This window comes from Neolamprologus multifasciatus, chromosome 22 (genome assembly GCF_963576455.1).
Source record: "Neolamprologus multifasciatus chromosome 22, fNeoMul1.2, whole genome shotgun sequence".
Taxonomy (NCBI): Eukaryota; Metazoa; Chordata; class Actinopteri; order Cichliformes; family Cichlidae; genus Neolamprologus; species Neolamprologus multifasciatus.
Genome location: NC_140459.1, coordinates 26,341,229 through 26,361,152, shown reverse-complemented (window position 1 = coordinate 26,361,152; position 19,924 = coordinate 26,341,229).

The following is a 19,924-nucleotide window of genomic DNA, read 5'->3' as shown; positions in this document are numbered from 1 at the left end:
TTGACCTTTTCCATTGAATGGTTCTCAAATTTAGCTTAATACCTGATTGTTTTAGTTTCAGACTAGTCGGTTATTTTTTCCAAGTTTTTTTTCCTTGTTTAGTTGACTAAGAAATTAGTTGCCAGGAGTATCCCTAGTTTCAGGTGATTTTACAGAGCAAAGGAAAAGTAATGTAACAAGCAGTGTAACAAATTACTTTCTCCTGGGAGTAATTAAGTAATGTAGAGCATTACGTGGGGAAATACCTCCAACATGAACAAACATTTCACCACAGAGCATACAAATAATCGTCTTTGATATGTTGCTTAGCAATGGTGATGACGCACAAAGTGGAGCCAATGAGACCCAATGACAGGAAAATTGATACGTAATCAAATTGAAAAGCGATATCGTTAACAGAATCGCTAAATTCATATGAATTCCCATCCCTATCTGTGAGTGAGTTATGATAACAAGGAGCACTTACCAAAGATTAGGACCAGGAGCTCCTCCCTCACCTCACTGTAGATGGCTGCCCCTTCCTGAGCCTAGTTCTGCAGGAGGTTTCTTCCTACTAAAAGGGAGTTTTTACTTCCCACTGTTGCCAAGTTCTTGCTCATAGGGGGTCATATAATTGTTAGGGTTTTCTCTGTAGGATCTTTACCTTTCAATATAAAGTGCTGCTGTTGTGATTTATAAATATAACTGAATAAAATTAAACTACATTCATAAAGGTTTGACTTGTGTTCCATTAAGACCCATTGTTTGATTGCCACATTTTTTTTTTTTTTTTTTTTTTTTGCTTCTTCGCTTTTAAAAGCCTGTGATTTTGTTACAGAAAACATAATTCGTTTAGTTTTAGTGTTTACAGTCTGGATGGATAGTAAAAGCAGGTGGTGTTAAGAAAAGATAGTTCAGAGCAGCTGATGTTAATAAGGAAGATGGAATAAAAATAGATGCATGTTCATATTTGAAGTTGTTAAATGTTATAAATATGAAAATGAAATATGAACATATGAAGTTATTTTTAATTTTAATTTTAATTTTATGTCAAAGTTTAGCACAAGCTAAACTTTGACATAGCTCTTACAAGATGTGAGCCTGAACAACGCTGCAATCTACAGTGGCTTGCAAAAGTATTCGGCCACCTTGAACTTTCCACATTTTGTCACATTACAGCCACAAACATGAATCAATTTTATTGGAATTCCACGTGAAAGACCAACACAAAGTGGTGTACACGTGAGAAGTGGAACGAAAATCATACATGATTCCAAACATTTTTTACAAATAAATAACTGCAAAGTGGGGTGTGCGTAATTATTCAGCCCCCTTTGGTCTGAGTGCAGTCAGTTGCCCATAGACATTGCCTGATGCTAATGACTAAATAGAGTGCACCTGTGTGCAATCTAATGTCAGTACAAATACAGCTGCTCTGTGACGGCCTCAGAGGTTGTCTAGGAGAATATTGGGAACAACAACACCATGAAGTCCAAAGAACACACCAGACAGGTCAGGGATAAAGTTATTGAGAAATTTAAAGCAGGCTTAGGCTACAAAAAGATTTCCCAAGCCTTGAACATCCCACGGAGCACTGTTCAAGCGATCATTCAGAAATGGAAGGAGTATGGCACAACTGTAAACCTACCAAGACAAGGCCGTCCACCTAAACTCACAGGCCGAACAAGGAGAGCGCTGATCAGAAATGCAGCCAAGAGGCCCATGGTGACTCTGGACGAGCTGCAGAGATCTACAGCTCAGGTGGGGGAATCTGTCCATAGGACAACTATTAGTCGTGCACTGCACAAAGTTGACCTTTATGGAAGAGTGGCAAGAAGAAAGCCATTGTTAACAGAAAACCAGAAGAAGTCCCGTTTGCAGTTTACCACAAGCCATGTGGGGGACACAGCAAACATATGGAAGAAGGTGCTCTGGTCAGATGAGACCAAAATGGAACTTTTTGGCCAAAATGCAAAATGCTATGTGTGGCAGAAAACTAACACTGCACATCGCTCTAAACACACCATCCCCACTGTCAAATATGGTGGTGGCAGCATCATGCTCTGGGGGTGCTTCTATTCAGCAGGGACAGGGAAGCTGTCAAAATAGCCAAATACAGGGCAATCTTGGAAGAAAACCTCTTGGAGTCTGCAAATGACTTGAGACTGGGGCGGAGGTTCACCTTCCAGCAGGACAACGACCCTAAACATAAAGCCAGGACAACAATGGAATGGTTTAAAACAAAACAAATCCATGTGTTAGAATGGCCCAGTCAAAGTCCAGATCTAAATCCAATCGAGAATCTGTGCAAGATCTGAAAACTGCTGTTCACATACGCTGTCCATCTAATCTGACTGAGCTGGAGCTGTTTTGCAAAGAAGAATGGGCAAGGATTTCAGTCTCTAGATGTGCAAAGCTGGTAGAGACATACCCTAAAAGACTGGCAGCTGGAATTGCAGCAAAAGGTGGTTCTACAAAGTATTGACTCAGGGGGCTGAATAATTACGCACACCCCACTTTTCAGTTATTTATTTGTAAAAAATGTTTGGAATCATGAATGATTTTCGTTCCACTTCTCACGTTTACACCACTTTGTATTGGTCTTTCACGTGGAATTCCAATAACATTGATTCATGTTTGTGGCTGTAATGTGACAAAATGTGGAAAGGTTCAAGGGGGCCGAATACTTTTGCAAGCCACTGTAAATACAGTTTTTCTTGTATAGTTTAATTTATGTGCAGGTAAAAAAGAAACAAAGAACAACAACCAGGAATTTTTTTTTATATGTCCAAAAGGAAATTGGGGACCTTCAAAATGCTCATAGCATCTTGGTTAGTATAAGACAACTCAGTCCTATAGAATTCTTACATTTTCTAGGCTTTTTGAACTTTTTAGAAACTAAAATATCAGTATTTGTAATTAATGTGATATTGAACAATGATACCTAGAACCTGTAAGATTCTTCCACCAACCACATGAATGAAAAAAACAAACAAACCAAAACTAATGAAAAGGCAAAAAACAAACAAACAAAAAAACAAAACAAAACATAATTATTTAAAAATTCCTGTTAATGCTGCAGGGGGCAGTAGTTGGACATGGATGCACTGCTGCACCCTGCTATTCATCTCCAGTACACTCTAAATGCATCAGAGTCAAAGCTTTCTTGTTGGAAGGAAAGATGAGATCCCATGATTCAATCACAACACATTAATATCCATCGCAAACTACTTATTTTGCTCCTTGTTTGCTGCACGTATTCACACTTGTTTACATGTCACAGGCGCATAAAGCCATTAGTGTCACCACCCCCAGTGTGACAGACACCACGTTAGCCTCAGTCCCAGACATCCATGTAAGAAGATTTCTGTGTTTATTGATTTATTAGCCTTTTATAGGATTGTTATACTACAGGGGGATAATACACATGGAGATGAAAACCATAATTAGGATGATGCAGGGATTTTCTCAGACTGTTTTTATGGGATAATTTCCTGTAAATTACATTAACACAACCAGTCTCACCAGGCTATAGGTCCTACTCGAGTCCTCTCAAGGACTGAAAGAAACCCCTGACTGAGTATTAAATGATTTGCTGAAACATGCTTGTGAGGAGGAGGAGGAGGAGGAGGAAGCTTCACAAACAAATTTTGCATGTATTACGAGCAAATCCACTGCCACTGCTGTGAGACTGACCGAAATAATACAATAAAAGATGTCACACCAGTGTCCACTGGTCCAAACCATCACACAAAATTGTTTGTTCTGTTTCTTTTTCAACTTCACTGCCTTTTGTTTGCATCTGCATGCAAACATCCACTGATCAGCTCATTCAAATGAACAGTCCACATGCTCAGCTTGCTGAGCTTGTTAGAAAATTTCTGCAACTTTCTGTCCGATCAAACGGCATCTGAATCCTCGCAGTCCCTCAGCTGTCTTTGTGCTTTTGCTTGCTCACCACAGCTGCTGCAGATTCTTTTTCTCATGCTCTCTGGCTTCTTGTCGCTGCTGTTTCTCGACGGTTATGATCATTGTTTTAATCTTGGTGGGTCCTCTCTGCAGTGGGGTGTAAATAAAGAAGACTACAACATGCCAAAAAAACAGCTGAACTGTGTTTCTATTCTGGGTGTTTGTGAGTATACCCTCACCAAGCTGTACAGCAGTGTACTGCTGCCTCTGCCAGCTAGTCAACACCACCCACTGAGGTGTAACTTGAGTGCTCAAGGGAGCTCATCCTATCAGTCATCTCGCGACCACAACCCTGCCAGCCTATCGTGAGACTCTCGACTCTGCTCCATGCTTGGTTCCCCCATCAATGCAAAGTTGCCCATGTAGAAAAGTCTACTGATAGAGGGGATCTGCAGGGTGCCTCCTGATTTATTACCCTATCCCATAAGAGCTGCTGTCAAAGATTCACCAGAAATACAATCTTCTGTTTCCCCTTATCTCTTTCTTTATATTTGATCACATTTCAGTGCATTCTTCTTCTCCTCTCTCTCCTCCTTTTCTTTTCATCATACAATTCTCCTGCTGTAATCTGGTGCCGCCATAGTACATGTTACTCTTAAGTACGCATCCCTCCGCATTGAAATAAGGATGTATGCATGCTCTGCATAGCACAGTGTTGACAGCACTAGCTGCTGGAGAAGTGAATGCAAGCTGGAATAGCTAGCACTTAGGCCTGTAATTATGCAGCGGACAGTAATATTTTATGGTTTAAGTGTAGAGGGGGGTGCGGGTCATTGAGCTGGGTGCTGTCCCTACCCTAAGATGAATGTGCTACAGTGTCCTGTATGCAATGATAAAGCATTAGATTCATGTCTCTATTCTTTGCGCCGCTTTCTCGATTTGTAATTTACAGAGCATGCAGGTTGGAGATAATGCTCTGTATATAAAGACAGTAAAGCCCATATCTATGGAATTTTATTAGATTTTTCTATTAGAGGCCTGTGTGGTATAAAAGCACTGTAGCAGTATAACCACTGTAGCTGTCTGTTACATAGGAATCTAATTGTAAGTACTAGAGATTTTACATGTACTTTCCAAGGGAGCTTTGCTCCTCTCTCAGGATCACAGAAATGAATGTTTCAGGTGGTTTCATAGATTATAGTTAAACTAATAAAGAATGTAAGGCTTAGGTGCATTTGTCCAAATCACATCCTCAGGAAAGTCTTTTCCGAAATGCCCCCCGTGTTAAAATGTTTATTATTTTGTTTGTTTGTGCTGATGAGTTGCATTAAAACCAGTAACTTTCAAAGCATTGTGCCTATAACAGCATAGGTTCAAGAGAAGAAGTCAAACCTAACAATAAATGCCAGATTCCTACCAGCATTTATTTGATGTTTCCCATCACTACGACTACATTCACTGCCTGACCAAGTTATTCCATGACTTTTTGCTTAGACTAACAATGCTTAAACTTTGCCTTTCACATGAAAATTAAGATCTGAAGTGTGATGTATTTGGTCATTTGGAGTCTGATTCAAATAAGATTAGAAATAAAATCCTTGCAGTGGGACATACAAAGAGAGAGACGTCATGTCTGCCTCTCTAAGAACAATGTATAACTACATGCGTGATTTAAACTCAAAACATAGTCAGTGTAATAAACCATCTAACACTGAATTGATGTATTAGAAGTCGCTGAAAAGAGCTCCTCCGTCAGATCAGTTCCTATATAAAAGGAATAGATTTTCTTCAGAAAATCAAGACAAAGTCTTAATGTAAGATCTTTCCATTCTATGCCCGACTGCTGAAGCATCACTCTCCTTTCAACATACTGAAATTGATTAAAAAAAATATTAATGGATATGACAATGGATTCACTGTGATGGTTGGCCAGCATTAATTAGGCTTCAACAGGAAAAAAGTAGCAAAAAAAAGTTGATAATCCATCAACGATGCAGCCTGAGAGAACAGAAAACCTTTTATTGATATGAATGATTTTCCAGCAGAGACACAGATGAGAAATATTACACCACCATTGTGCCTTCTTTTGCAATATTCCGTCATACCCTTAACAAATACGAAACAAACATCTACACACGACACATACACCAATCATCCACAACATTAACATTAGCACAACAGATGAATAACATTTATCATCTTGTTTCTTCTCGTTCATTCATCTGGATGTAATTTTGATGCCTTCATAAATATTGTTGCAGCCTAAGGACTCCACCATGTGATCCCCCTCTGACTGATCTGATCTGCCCGCAGTACCAGTGTCCCAGTGTCCCAGTGTTAGATGCAAGAGAGGGCTCAAGGACCCCCTACACCTCTATAGGTAAGAGCAGTTTTGGCAGCATGATTGGAACCTACTTCTATATAGTATAATTAAAATAGAATTGTAATTGCCCCAAAGCCTTTGTTCTTTGTCATACTTTCATGGTGTATTCATTGTCTTCAGGTAAGGAAAGTTCAGGCTGCTTCAGCAGCGAAGCCTTAATAGCAGCAACATGTGGTTTAGCATTGCGTTGCTGAAAAAAGGAAGGCCTTCCCTGACAAAATGTTGTCTGGAGGGGAGCATACGTTGCCCTTCCTGTCAAAAAGAGTTTTTCCTTCCCACTGTCACCAAAGTGCTTGGTCATAGGGGGTCATATTGGGTTTTTCTCTGTATATACTATTGTAGAGTCTACCTTACAATATAAAGCATTTTGATGCGACTGTTGTTGTGATTGGGCGCTGTATAAATAAATTGAATAGAACCTGTACATATTTTTCAGCACTGATGGTGCAAGCTGGCAGTTTATTTGCATCCTCATATCATCAGAGATAAAGGCTTTTTGAAATGAGCAGTGATAAATGTTGGGTCTGTGTTTCCACAAGCCCGCTAATTCTAGAGACTTATTCATCATGAAGAAAACAAGACAGTCGATCGATGGATTATTTGCGCAAGGGAGGCCTCGTATTCTGTGAAAGAAAGAATTCCTTTCACAGAATTAAAACAATGTACAAATGGTGAACATAAAAATTACAAACATTTAACAATTCACCCTAACATTAACACACTTGCTGGTTCATGTCCTCTTTTACGTTGTGGTTCTCCATAACTTTAGGTGTTTGCTTATATTTGACCCGTGTCTGTCGTATGTGTGTGTCTGGCTCTTTGGCTGTGTGCTGAGTAGGTGTGGTTTCTTTTGTACTCCATGTGGCACACCTGTTATTCATTACCATTTAACAGCTATGTTTAACTTTGGCTCTGGTCAGATGGTTTACATACTCTGAATCTGGTTACTTACCTGTTACCTCACTGTGTACCCTCATCCTATGAAAACTACTTTGCCACACTGCCTATACTTGCTTTTTATTGTCTGCCTGCTGCAGGCAGTCAGATTAAATATGAAAAAAAAAAATCAAGAATTAAAACTTTGAAACTTGGCAACTTGGAATCCTTGTTTTGCCACGTGTTCTAGTAATAATAGTAATAGTACTAAACATATTGTTTTTCATATTAGACCTTGTCAAAGTGGGTCACAGCAATCAGTTCTATTCAGTTCTGCTCCATAGTAAACCGCCATGTTGACAATCAGAGTGAGCAAACAGGCACAAAGAAGACAAAAACTTACATCCAATAATTAAATTCACGAGTAAACGAGTTTATTCAAGTGTGTAGCTGTCTCAAAACACCTTGTTTTTCTTATGTTGTCATCATTGTAGGTGTGAAACAAATATTATTTAAAAAAAACTGTCTTTGAAGAGCAGCTCCTGAGTTTATGTAACCTACTTGGTGAATAAAAGCCGATTTTTATTCAGATTCTGAAATAGCAGTGACAGGAACCTGCGCTGGTGATCAGAAAGTGTTAATATGCACCAGACAGCGACCAGTAGGCCGAGAGGAGCGGATTAACTTCACTTTGGAGAGGAGGAGTAAGCGTCATTTAAGGATTTGCAGGGATATCTCTATTTCCACTGCTAAGCTCTCAGGGAATTGTCAAAAAGAAAATATACCTTCTTGAGTGACTCTGGGCTGTGTGTGCGTGTGACAAAGCACAGCACATTCCCCCCAAAAATCAGCAGAGGCCAAACTGAAATCAGTCATTTAGCTTTCACTGCTTCTAAGGACAAATCTGCTATTTTGAGGAGTCTCCCAGCAGTATGTCAGCAATCAGTCACAACTGGATTGACAGGGTTTGATTTATGTCTGCATTTAATTGATGCTTTCACTCCACATCCAAGCTCATCTTTGGAGTTTGGTGTGTACATGGGGTGTTAAAATAAAAACATTTAGTGCAGCGAGGTGCTGTTTATGGCTTTCCTTGACAGTTTGCTGTGGTCATAAAGTGCTCCTTCTAAATTGAAAAGCAGAAAATTACATTGTTAGGACTATCAAGCGCTCTGGGCCCCATTTTAAATTGATGATTACATAATGTTTCCTTTGAGGCAAACAGATGACTTCACAGAATGACAGTGTGCCACTTAAGTGACAGCTCTCAGTTTGTACCTTTTGAAAGCTAATGAGGGCTTACTTTGTTTTTATATGTATGTGTATGTGCTGTGAGAAGGCTTGGGATTGTTTAATTATGTATTGTTTATTATATATATAGTCATGCAATCATGCCAACAAACCTATAGCGCACCACTGCAGATGGAGTCAGAAACCCTTTTCTCCAGGGCTCATCAGACCATTTGCTGGCTCCTCTCGGCGGGCAAACATGTATGAAATTGATCTAATTACATTCATCAGCATCATCTTCATTTGTACTTCATTAGCATGGTGCTAATGCCTGTGAATGTCTCACACACATCTGCGATGGCTATTTATGCTTTAGCCCGGCGCACTCCATCAGGTCTGCTGGCTGCAGCGCCCGGTGCTTGCTGAATACCATAATGAGCTAATCAGAGAGCAAATGCCAACTGACCAGAAAATGAAGTGTGAAGAATGGACAGTCGAGCATCTCTTTCAGAGCCTCGCCCAGAGTGACCTTCATGACTTGCGCTTATAGACCACCAATGGGTTGGCGTATCACTTCTATCACAAGCTTAGCTCTACTCATGCATGCGGGCTAAAGGTCACTGATGAATTAGAGGGGAGCAGCAGGTTGTTCTCGTGATGTCTCGTTGTGCAGGAGCAGCAGGTCAGAGGGTGTGTAGTGACTGCCAGCGTGCTCAGCCCTGGCAGTTGTCGTAATCAGTCTCAGCTGTCCTCTGGTGCCTCTCCACATTCGGAGTACTCTTTTTCTGTTTTTCTCACCACCTCATCAAAGGTGTCAAGGGTCCAGCCTGTCTATATCCTCTTAGGTTTTGTTATTTTTCATGAAACCATCTGTGAAGGTGTACAGGTGGAACAAGGTGGAGCCTTAAGCTTCTCCAGGACAAAGATTTACTCATTTCCCATGTGGCTCTGAGAGGCCATGGCACCGAGGTCACTAAGGTTTCCCAGGAAACCACAGAGCCACATTGTTAAGTCAGTGAAGAATGCTTGCTCCTTTAAATAACCTGTATTTCATGCAGCCTTTTGGCCTTGCTGAGTTTATGGAGCTTGTTTTGATGCTATAGATCAGTAGATTAATACTGCAGAAAAACAGCTTTTCTGCACAGCGTGGAGCTTTTCCTTGTCTGTAATACTGGCAGCAAATGAACACCCCCCCTTCCCCCCTAGAGTCTATGGAGCTGTGCGACTGTCAAAACTCTCCCCTGTGAAACACATGTTCTTCTTCAGCTGCTGCTTCGCCATATGTTAAAGCAAAACGGAAGCAATTCGCTGCTGAGTTTAGGATGATTTGAGCCCAAGGGAAAGGAAGGCGGCAAAGTTGGCGTCCTGTTGTCACAAGCATATGGCTCCTGTAGCTTTGTCTGATGGCTTCTATTGTTGTTGAGTTTCCCTGTACAAGCCTAGACTCCAAAGGATGAGGCGTTCATTTGTTTTGAGGGCCAGCAGCTTCTTTAGCAAAAGTGATTAAAAAGACCTAATGATCCTTTTCAACATAATCCCTTTATCTCCACTGTGCTTGAAGTTATTCTCGTGTGATCGCTATTGAGATGTCTGTGGTTTTAGACTTCAAACAGTTACTGTGAATCAAAGGATCAGTAAATAACTTCTGCTAGATAACTTGCTATTTAGTGTGATGGCAAAATGGGACATCTAACACTGTGCTCTTGTTTATGCTTAAACTATTATTAACATTGAGAAGATTGCCGTTACGCCAGTGATCTGCTTTTTGTATTCTTGTGTCTGCCACATTTTGCAGAAAAGTGCTTGCTGGCTAATAAAATCCTGGATGACCACTCCTATTAATCATTTCCTCCTGAGAAAGACGGTTCATTAGCAAGTGATTCTGTTAATGGAGCTTGGAATGGCCCATAGTTTAAGTGGTGGAGAGTCAGGGCAGAAGAGCTAAATCTATCCGCTCGGTGTCAGGTCTGAGCAGGAGTGGATGGGCCGCTCCCCTGAGTCCCGCTAAATGACGCTATCTCTGAGTGCAGGGACCACTCACATAAATAAGCTTGAAGGCGGGCCGCTTGGCAAAAAAAAAGGCACTTCAAGTATGTAGATAAAAAGAAGGCCCCGTGTCACCGTACTTTGCTGAGCTATGAGGATTAGATCAGTTACAGGAAGGAAAAGTATTCAACACGAGAAATATGACAAATTAATCTCATTGGGTAATGTGGGTGTCTTGGTGACAAATGTCAACAGAATACCTGAGTGGGGCAAGTAATTATACCCAAATGAACTTGTCAGGGCTTGCAGGGAAAGTATCACTTGAGTTAGTATCATCTTTACATGACTTGTCTGCTGTAAGATGACGGCTCTTGGCCCGGAGACAAACGAGTTACTAGAGTGTTCGTGCACTGACAAAATGATAATATGTTGCCTCTCCTGCAGCATTGCTTTCTCTTGTGGCACTTGGTCTTGACACCACTTCAGATATCATGCAATGAAATTTTAGAGAAGGTGAGAAAGAAACCTTCTGCTGCTTAGCGGTGATGGAAAGAAGTTGTGCTTTTGATCCATCTCATCCCAAAGCGAATGGCGGTAATCGGTGTGCCGTATGTACTACCTCATCTGTTTTCCTCTAAGCTGTCAAATAAACCTTGATTATGTTGTAGAGTACTTAATTCTCTCAAAGGGTCCAAGGGGTAGAGCCCTATAAATATTTACTGTAAAGTCACAGCTTTGTCACCCTTTAAATCTCGATGTTACTGTTTACTCTGTTGTTTGTTTGGATGACTGTTGGTTAATTTAACAGTCTGTGTATGTACATACAGACTTTAAAGATCATAGAAAATGTCAAGCTACAAACGGGTTTAGGTAGAGCTAATATTATGCAGACACTAGTTTGTCATTCAGTATCAGCTTATCCCATGTTTCATATGCTTACAGTGAAAGGGATGTTAACTGACTTTGAATGAAAACATAAATCAATAACATCTGAAAATGTGTCACGCCACTTAGCTCCTAATTAATAAAACTTTGCTGTACCAAATGTTGATTTTAGTTGCTTGACCTGGTACATCAGAGTCAGTACAAAGCATTTTGTATTTGGTAACGATAATTAGGCAGCAACATCATAGACGTAACATAAAGATATCACATTTCTGTACATGCTGATGCTAACAGTCACTTTTTTTTACACAACAGATAGCCAGCAGTTGCTGCTAGCTGTGAAATCACAGCAAAATACCATAGTGTGTTGGCTACGACTGCTAGCAGACGGCTAGCAGATGGCTAGCAGGACCTGTGAGCTGTCTGCTAGCTGTCAGTTGAGCTAATTCAAGTTCCTGAGCTGTGTCTTTCAAGGTGCTTGTAGTGGTAATGCTTTGTAATATAATTACCTGACAAATTTGTTTATTAATTGTTTTATAAGTACCTATACATTATGGGATAGTTCAGGAACATTTCAGCCTCTTAAGTGCAAAGCAGATATTGAACTATTAGCTTTTTTTGTTACAAACTACTTGGTCATAAACAGCCATGCACAGCCCTGAACACGAGCAGACGCTTATACTAAAGTTTTACTTTCAATTCAATTCATCCATCCATCTTCTTCTGCTTATCTGGGGCCGGGTTGTGGGGGCAGTAGCCCAAACAGAGAACCCAAGCCTCCCTCTTCCCAGCCACCTCCTCCAGCATGTCGTTGGTCTGCCCCGGGGCTTCCTCCTGGTGTGTCCCAGGGACCCCAGGGGCTGTGTTGTCTGGTGCCTTTTACCCTCTGGCAGGGTCTCCCATGGCAAAATTGGTCCTGGGTGACGGACCAGACAAATAGCGATTCAAAAGACCCCTATGAGAGGACCATTGAGGGAACAGTTTACTCTGCCTGTGATAGGATTGGGTTACCCCAGCCCTGCCCTGGAGCCAGGCCCGGGGAGGGTGCCTGAGGAAGAGTGTCCGGTGGCTGGGCCTGGCCATAGGCCCATCTCTGTGCAGGCCCACCACAGGCAGGAGGCACCGTAGGGGTTGGGTGCATTGTGAGCCGGGCAGCGGCCAGGAGTGGAGGTCCTGGCGGACCGATCCCTGGCTACTAAGACTGAAACCTCTGGGAAAACCACGCTTAGGAACCGGTTGTGGGTCAACATTGTGTGTCAAGACTTACTTGTAACTCTTTGGGAGATGCCTGGATCACCTAGTGAAATAGAACCACAACTATGCCATATATAGAAATGACAACATCACAGAACGCAAGTCTGGTGAAGCTCGCGGCTCTCCAACGGGAGATTGAGAGACCAGTGTTGGACTGTAGAACTGCTTTGAAATTCATATGAGCTGTTCGCACTAAAGTAAAAACCACCATCACTTATGCGGATACCCCTTTGGCGCCAGCTGCGGTCTCAAGGCTGGAGCTGAACAACAACACCCTGATAACGACTGTGTTTAGTCTGTTCCTTCCCATTCTATGCAAGGCCACCTGGGTTGGCTGGAAGACTGTTTACTTAGCCTGGCAGGGCGAAGGACACTGTCTCAGCTGAACTCTGGACACGCACACACATACATATACACTGATATGCACACACTCATTCCCCCTCCTTTTCCAAACGCCTTCGACGCTTATTCCCTTCCGATGCTGACGGTGGATCAAGGAGACCAGCGCACAGGCTGCAGGCCCGGATGTACTGTCTAATTCGGCTGTCTCTCACCCTTTACCCACCCCTGTTGCTTGTCATGTGTTTCTTTGGTGTATTAAGAGTTTTTTCATGTGCTATGTGCAGAGGTGTTTTTTTTCTGTTCTCAAACTGATCTCCCTGTTGGAGCTCAGTCTGGGGGGAGTTATTTTTTTCTCCTTATCTTTCCTCATGTGGTGCATTTTTCCATTGTTATACCTCTCTGACCTGTCTTCCCCATGTGATGTTTTGTGTAATGTATATATGGTCGCAGGGTAAGATGGCGACGCCATTGCGTGCAATAGGTCGGCCTTATGAAATTTCCCCTTGTGGGACTAATAAAGGTATATCAAATCAAAATCAAATATGCCACAATTTATGGACAAAAATATTAGGCCACACCTCTTGAGGTATTTTAGTCCGATTGCCACAGGTGCATAAAATCAAGCACCTTTCCTTCTCTCCTAGATATTCCACATGCATATATAAGTGTAACATGTAAAGCTGTAATCACCAGTGCTCTGCTGCCTTGGTAACTGAACTAAACATTCTATGGCAATAACATCAATACCAAAACTATGTGTCAGGAGCTTCATGGTATGAGCGTTCATGGCCAAACAGCTCATGCAGGTGATGTGCAAGTGGCTCAGTATTTTATGTCAGTATGGATTATTATTTAAATATGTCTACAGACAGACTCCATCAAACTTGCATAGCAGTAGTAGTAGCCAGAAACAGGTGCTTAGAAAATCTGTTTTATGACGTTTTTCCATAATTTTATTATTATTTTATTTTCTAAAATATCTTTCTCTGATTTACTGCTTGTTGCTAATTTCTCCACTGTATTAGCTAACAGAAATTTTTCAGCTGCTACCTAAACCTTCTTTTGTATCCCTCCGCACATAATTTGCTGTTTACCTTGCACTGCCTTTGTGTGTGATTACACTGGATGTCAGAAACTGTTCAGCTCAAATCTCTTCTCAGTCAATACAAGCAAATACTAATGATGTTTTCCTCTTAGGTGTTCACAGGCGTGGGACAGAATAAACAAGCACTGGAACAAAAGCTCACCAAGGCTGCAAAGCACAGAATAGCTTCTTCTGTACTTCTGAAACACTGAAGGCAGGCTTTGGCTGTGTCCTCTACTCTGTCCATAACCTCATCAGGCTAAATAATTGTTGCAGTGAGAAGATTACCTGGAGGTGAAAAATGTCCTTTCCCTCTTCCTGTGCTCTCCTTTTAGTCTAGTTTTTTCAAAGAATGTCCTTTTCTAACTAATTAGACATAACTGAAACATAAAACTTTCCTTTTTGATCGTCTCCCATGCCAGAGGCCTTCTTATTTTAAGTCAGTACTATGGTTGGAGAATAACTTAAATTACTGCACGTGAGATTGAAAATAGATCCTAGCTGGCTTTTAGATGTGTCTTAATTTTATTTTGAAGGAAACACAAGGTAAAGCGTGTCATGATTATTGATGGTGTAACTTTGATCATATTACATTTGATGAGTTTCTCACAAGGCACACAGTTATGCTCATTTACTTCTGCAGATTTGAGCAGTTTTCTCATCCAGCATATTCCAGTACTGATTCCATGATAAACAGATATTCAAAATTAGATGTGCAGTCAGCTTTTCAATCTCCTGGGTAACATTTACTCACTAAATTTAATCTGCCTGTTTAGGTTTAATATTAAATAATTTCAATAGTGTATAATTAGGCCCTATTATGATGTGAGAAATGTGTAAGTCAACAAAAAAATGAAGACTTATCCATTGGGAGGGCCATGAAAATACAAGGCTGAATAGCTGTTAATGTGATCTCTGACTATGAGTAAAATTATACCCCACTAAATGTTATAATTAAATCTACACTAATTGCAACTTTATATTAACTATGAATCAACTGTGTAATGTAAAGTCATCAGAGTAAAATGCATGATAACCTCACACTGCACTATTTGTTTTTCTGTACTGGCCACACGTTTATTGTTTTGGTTCCGTCCTTCATCACCAGCATTCACCACCATTACCAGCAGCAATAGCATTGAGCTGTTTCGACTGACAGACATTTTATTGATTGATTATTTATGGTTATGTAAAAAGAAACTGCATCTTCTTTCTGTTTTAAGGTTTCATTTATCAGGACTAGTTCGGGACAAGATGCGATCTTTGGAATTTAAAAAAAAATTGGTGAAGAAGTCTCAAAAACTGCAGACAGACTACTTGTCACACTACTTACACATTACTCTGTAAATTTTAAGATTATTACCATTTAACAATTAAAGATCCTTATGTGGGTTCATGTGGTCACTAATTCTACTTTTTCTAGTGATGAAGTCCCATTGACTTTGAGGGATAGCGCTCTCTCGCCTCTCCCTTGTATGTTGACGGCTGTGAGTTCGACATGGGGTATTTTTCATGCTGACATTTTTTCGTCTGTGTTAAATATCACACATCAACACATTTTTCATAAATATTTTTTTCCCCTTCGCAACATTTTCTGGTTTACAATCTCATTCCATACTGTAGGGGGACAGTTTTACTACAAGGTAAATTTCCCTGAACACTGAGGGTGACCACACTGTGAACACAAAAATCTGAAGGAAGTCATTACAACTACTTGGAGCGATTCCATTAGGTAAACAGTAGCTACTATCTCAGGTATAGTTGTCATGGTCCTGGGTCGGTGACCCAGCGTTTTGTGTTTTTGGGTTAAGTTGTACTCTTTGATTTATGTTTTTCTATTTTGTATTATATTTACTGTTCCTGGTTTTTAGGTTTCTGCTCTGTGTCTGTTCTCTGTGTGTTGTATGCTTAGTTTTAGTTTCTGTCTTTATGTGTTCCCTATGTTCCAGGTCTGGTTACTTTTGTCTCTGTGCTTCATGTTCTCTCTGTTCCAGAGTCTGTCATGTTTCCACGTGTCAGTGTCTAGTCTGCGTCTATGTGAATTGTCTCATACTTCCTGTTTTACTTTGGTAGTCTGTGTCCCATGTCAATATATCCTGCTTTGCTTCCTGTGTCTTGTGATGTCAGGTAAGTCCCAGTCGTGTCTCCCTTCTGTTGTGCATTCCCCCCTCGTTACCTGGTGTGTATTCATAGTGTGTGCTCTCCTGTATCACTTGTCAGTCCGTCTGCGTGTTCTCATCCATGTTGCCTCTTTTTTTGATTCATCCCCTGCGTTCCTTTGTGTTTCCTTTGGATTTCCTCTGCTCTCCGTTCCCTCATTTTTCCAGGTTTTCTCGTTTCTAGTTTTAGGTTCATGTTATGTTTATGCTTTCCCCAGTTTCCCCCAGTTTAGGTTAGTTTTCTCTGTTCCATCTGTTTGTAGTCTCGTTCAGCTGTCAATAAAGGCTTGCTTTTCGCTTCATCTCCATTTGCCTGCACTTTGGTCCTCAGTCTCATTCCTTCCACACCGTCTGCCCCATCAGACGTGACAATAGTACATTTGTGGTAAATTAAAGTTGCAGGCCATCCGTTTATGAGCAATTGCTCTTCAACTATGTTAACCAACTTCTTTACCTCCAACTTCTGAGCTGCACCAGAGGCAAGCTACAGACTGAGTCTGCCAGTAGCAACAATTCCACCACAATTTCTCCAGAAATTACATAATCTAGATGCAAAACTCGATGCTGCAAAATTGGGGTCATGGTGACAGCTTTGATTGGCAGCTGTAATAATGGGGAAACTTGTGTATCTCAGTTTTGGAATTGCAGCTAGGGTAGGGACACTGTGAAGGGGCTCCATGTTTACTTTCCATAACCACATTTGCCCCGTTTCAAACTGAGAGTTAGAGGCAGTAAACTGGACTAACTTGAGGCATCATCACACTTTTTAAAAATGTGATTTCTAAGCTAATCAGTAAATTAAGTGTATTAACTAGTTCGCTAAGACTAGTCATGATGAGATGAAGCTTCATGCATTTGTGATGCCAATACATAAATTCTTAACTTATTAACATGGTGTCTGTGTTTATGATACACTATGATACTAAGTGGAAACAATATGAGGTAAGGACCGTCATGTGAATGTGGTTGTGTTACTGGGGACAACATGTGACACATAAAATTGTATAAAGTACCCTTTCACAGGGCACATATGAAGCTGTGGTACTGAGAAAAGCAGGAACAAATTTCTATACGTTGGGATTTTTTTCTGTTATGTGCGGTTGTGATGATGAGGGAGCGGTAACTCTTCCACTGGTTTGAATAAAAACAGGACTTTCAGAAGTGGGCATCTGCTGCTTATTGAGGCTAACAAAGAAGAGGAGAGAAGAAAGAAAATTCATTTTAAACCTGGGTGTCTCAGTGACATGATGCTCACTGACTGCAAAGTATATAGGCTCTTCATTAATGGTCTTCTCAGACTCTCAGCTGTTCCTGTGCTCTCTAGAGTCTGGACAATTCCCATGCACTGGAACAATTCCTGCTCCAATGCATGGTGTTGCACTGATAAAAGGGAAATGACTTTTGAGCGTGACACCCTCTTCTCCTCTGACAGCTCACCTGTGGAATCATTAAATGGGGACATTTTGCATTAATTTCATACTGTTCTGATGAGAGTGGGTCAATGTCAGTGTGGAGGCCTGCCAAAGCACGTTCCCTGAGATCATAAGCACAATGGAGCATATGCTATGTGCTTTTCCAACATGTGTCCACCTCTTGAAATCACTTCAGTGCTGGCTTCATACGTGTCATCCTCTCCTACAAATTAGCCAAGAAAAAATGATTAATTCAAGTGCCACTTCAGCAGCAGCAACTTAAACAAAACAGCATGATTTAGAATATTACAAATAAACAAAGTAAAGGACTCTTGCAGTGATGCTGCTCATGAAATAGCCCACTGACTTCCTACAGTTAGTCTGGATGTCAGATAACAATTTGATTTGATCAAGAGCCTTTTTCATGACTAAAAAATTGGTAATACAAACAAAGCTTCTTGGCACAAGCACCCATATTTGCTGTGGCATCAGTCACAAGGCAAGTAAGTGTGTGTGTGTGTAATGCCCCAATCTGACATTAAACTAACTAGTTAAACTATTGCACATGCTTTTGACACAATGTTTTTGGCTTGTTCCTTATATCTGTCCTTCACCAAAGCTTAAATGGCAAATTTGAGGAAATGGGAAAATGTTTCATATTTGCTCAAATGTGCACCTGCTCTCTGTGGGGAGAACTTCGGTAGGGTTCAATACTTTAACGTCATTAGGAACCCGTTGTCCTCCACAATAGTGAATGGCTGGGAATCACGATATTGACCAGTGGCTAACTCACATTATTCTTCTCTCTGATGAAAAATAAAGCCAGCATGCAATCACAGATGTCATTAATTAGTCACATTTAAGATTTAAGTGATTGTTGCCTAATACAAATGTAATGTGTAATTGTTTGTATGCTGCTTATTGTTGCATCCTTGCTTGATCTTGGTCTACCTTGGCTGGTTTCCTAGTTTTCATGCAGGGCTTGAAATGGCTCAGCATAGATGATTTGTTATTGCTGAAGCCAAGTTCTTCTGAACACAACAAACACTTCATCTTCGCTGTGTTGTGTTTTATTTATATAAGGCTAGTTATTATTATTATTAATCATTTATAGCTATGTGGATTCCAAATTAGGAAAGATCAGCTCAAAATGTTCTCAGACAGGGAAAAATCTCCTGTTTCTTGCTGGTTGCATCGCAAAAAAAGAAGCTTAAAAAGATTGTGAACAAATGCTTAAAAAAGTCCAAAGTTCACAAAATGTGAGGATTGATCCATTGTCTTTTGCTGACCTGTATATTTTGAATTGCAGCCCAAACCCACAAACCATTCCTTGAATCACTTATGTGGTACAAACAACTTTTATTTTTAAATAAGGCTTCATTTGAAGAAGGAACAACTCCATTGCTACTCCCCCCATGGTACTGGTGAGGCTTCGAATGTCACCAATACATCATTAACACAAGCCACACGTGCTTTATAATATTTGATCAAAGCCTTGACACATACGGAAACCTTACTAGCTAAGAAAAACAGGCACCTGTCAGGGGAACAGCTGATCTGTGCAGGTGAATGAGACTGACTAAAGAAATCACTGTTGTGTTTGAATGTTCATGAAATTGCACCTTCCCTGCTTCGTATTACTGTACTTTTATTATGAATATTATGATGGACTCCTTTTCAGTTTTTCAAATACCTTTAGTTAGCAGACACATCATTCATCTGTAATTCCTGATCAGAGAGTAGCAAATATCTGCTGCTGCCAATCAAAGCTGTGAATTTTACAAAATCGAGTTAGGAATTCATCATACTTGAGCATGATGATCCATAAAAATGGGTGAAAGCATCTTTAGGAAAAATGTATCTGAGTCTTACTTTGACTCCAGTCCCAACCGTTGTTCATGTGTTTTACAGTCTTTGGTACAGATCCAAAAATGTAAGCTGCATTTAAGTGCTAATGAAAAAGAAGAACATCTGAGCTCATGTAGTTTTTAAAATAAAACAGATTTTTCCCATCTAAATTAACAGAACAGCTCATCAGCCCTTGGCTAGAAAACCTTTATGCTGTACAGTAACCCATGATGGTTAAAGGCCTCTAAAGGTTAAAGGCCTTTAACCATTTTACTGGACTTGTAAAATCTGCGCTAACATTTTGTGCCTTAAAAATATTTTTTGGACTTACCCATACGTGATGCAGCCTTTCACACCAAGGAAGTAATTTCTACAGTAGTGCGGATCGATACTGAAATATCGATTCTTCCGATACCAGATATTTATTATATTTATGTCCTAGAATTGATTGTCACATTAAAATGTTGATATTATTATAATACCTGTGTCGATATCAGTCATGTGTGGAGCTATTCAAGCTCCACAAACAGCCAAGATGCCGTTTGTGAGACATGTGGCCACCAGCATTGTCGAACAC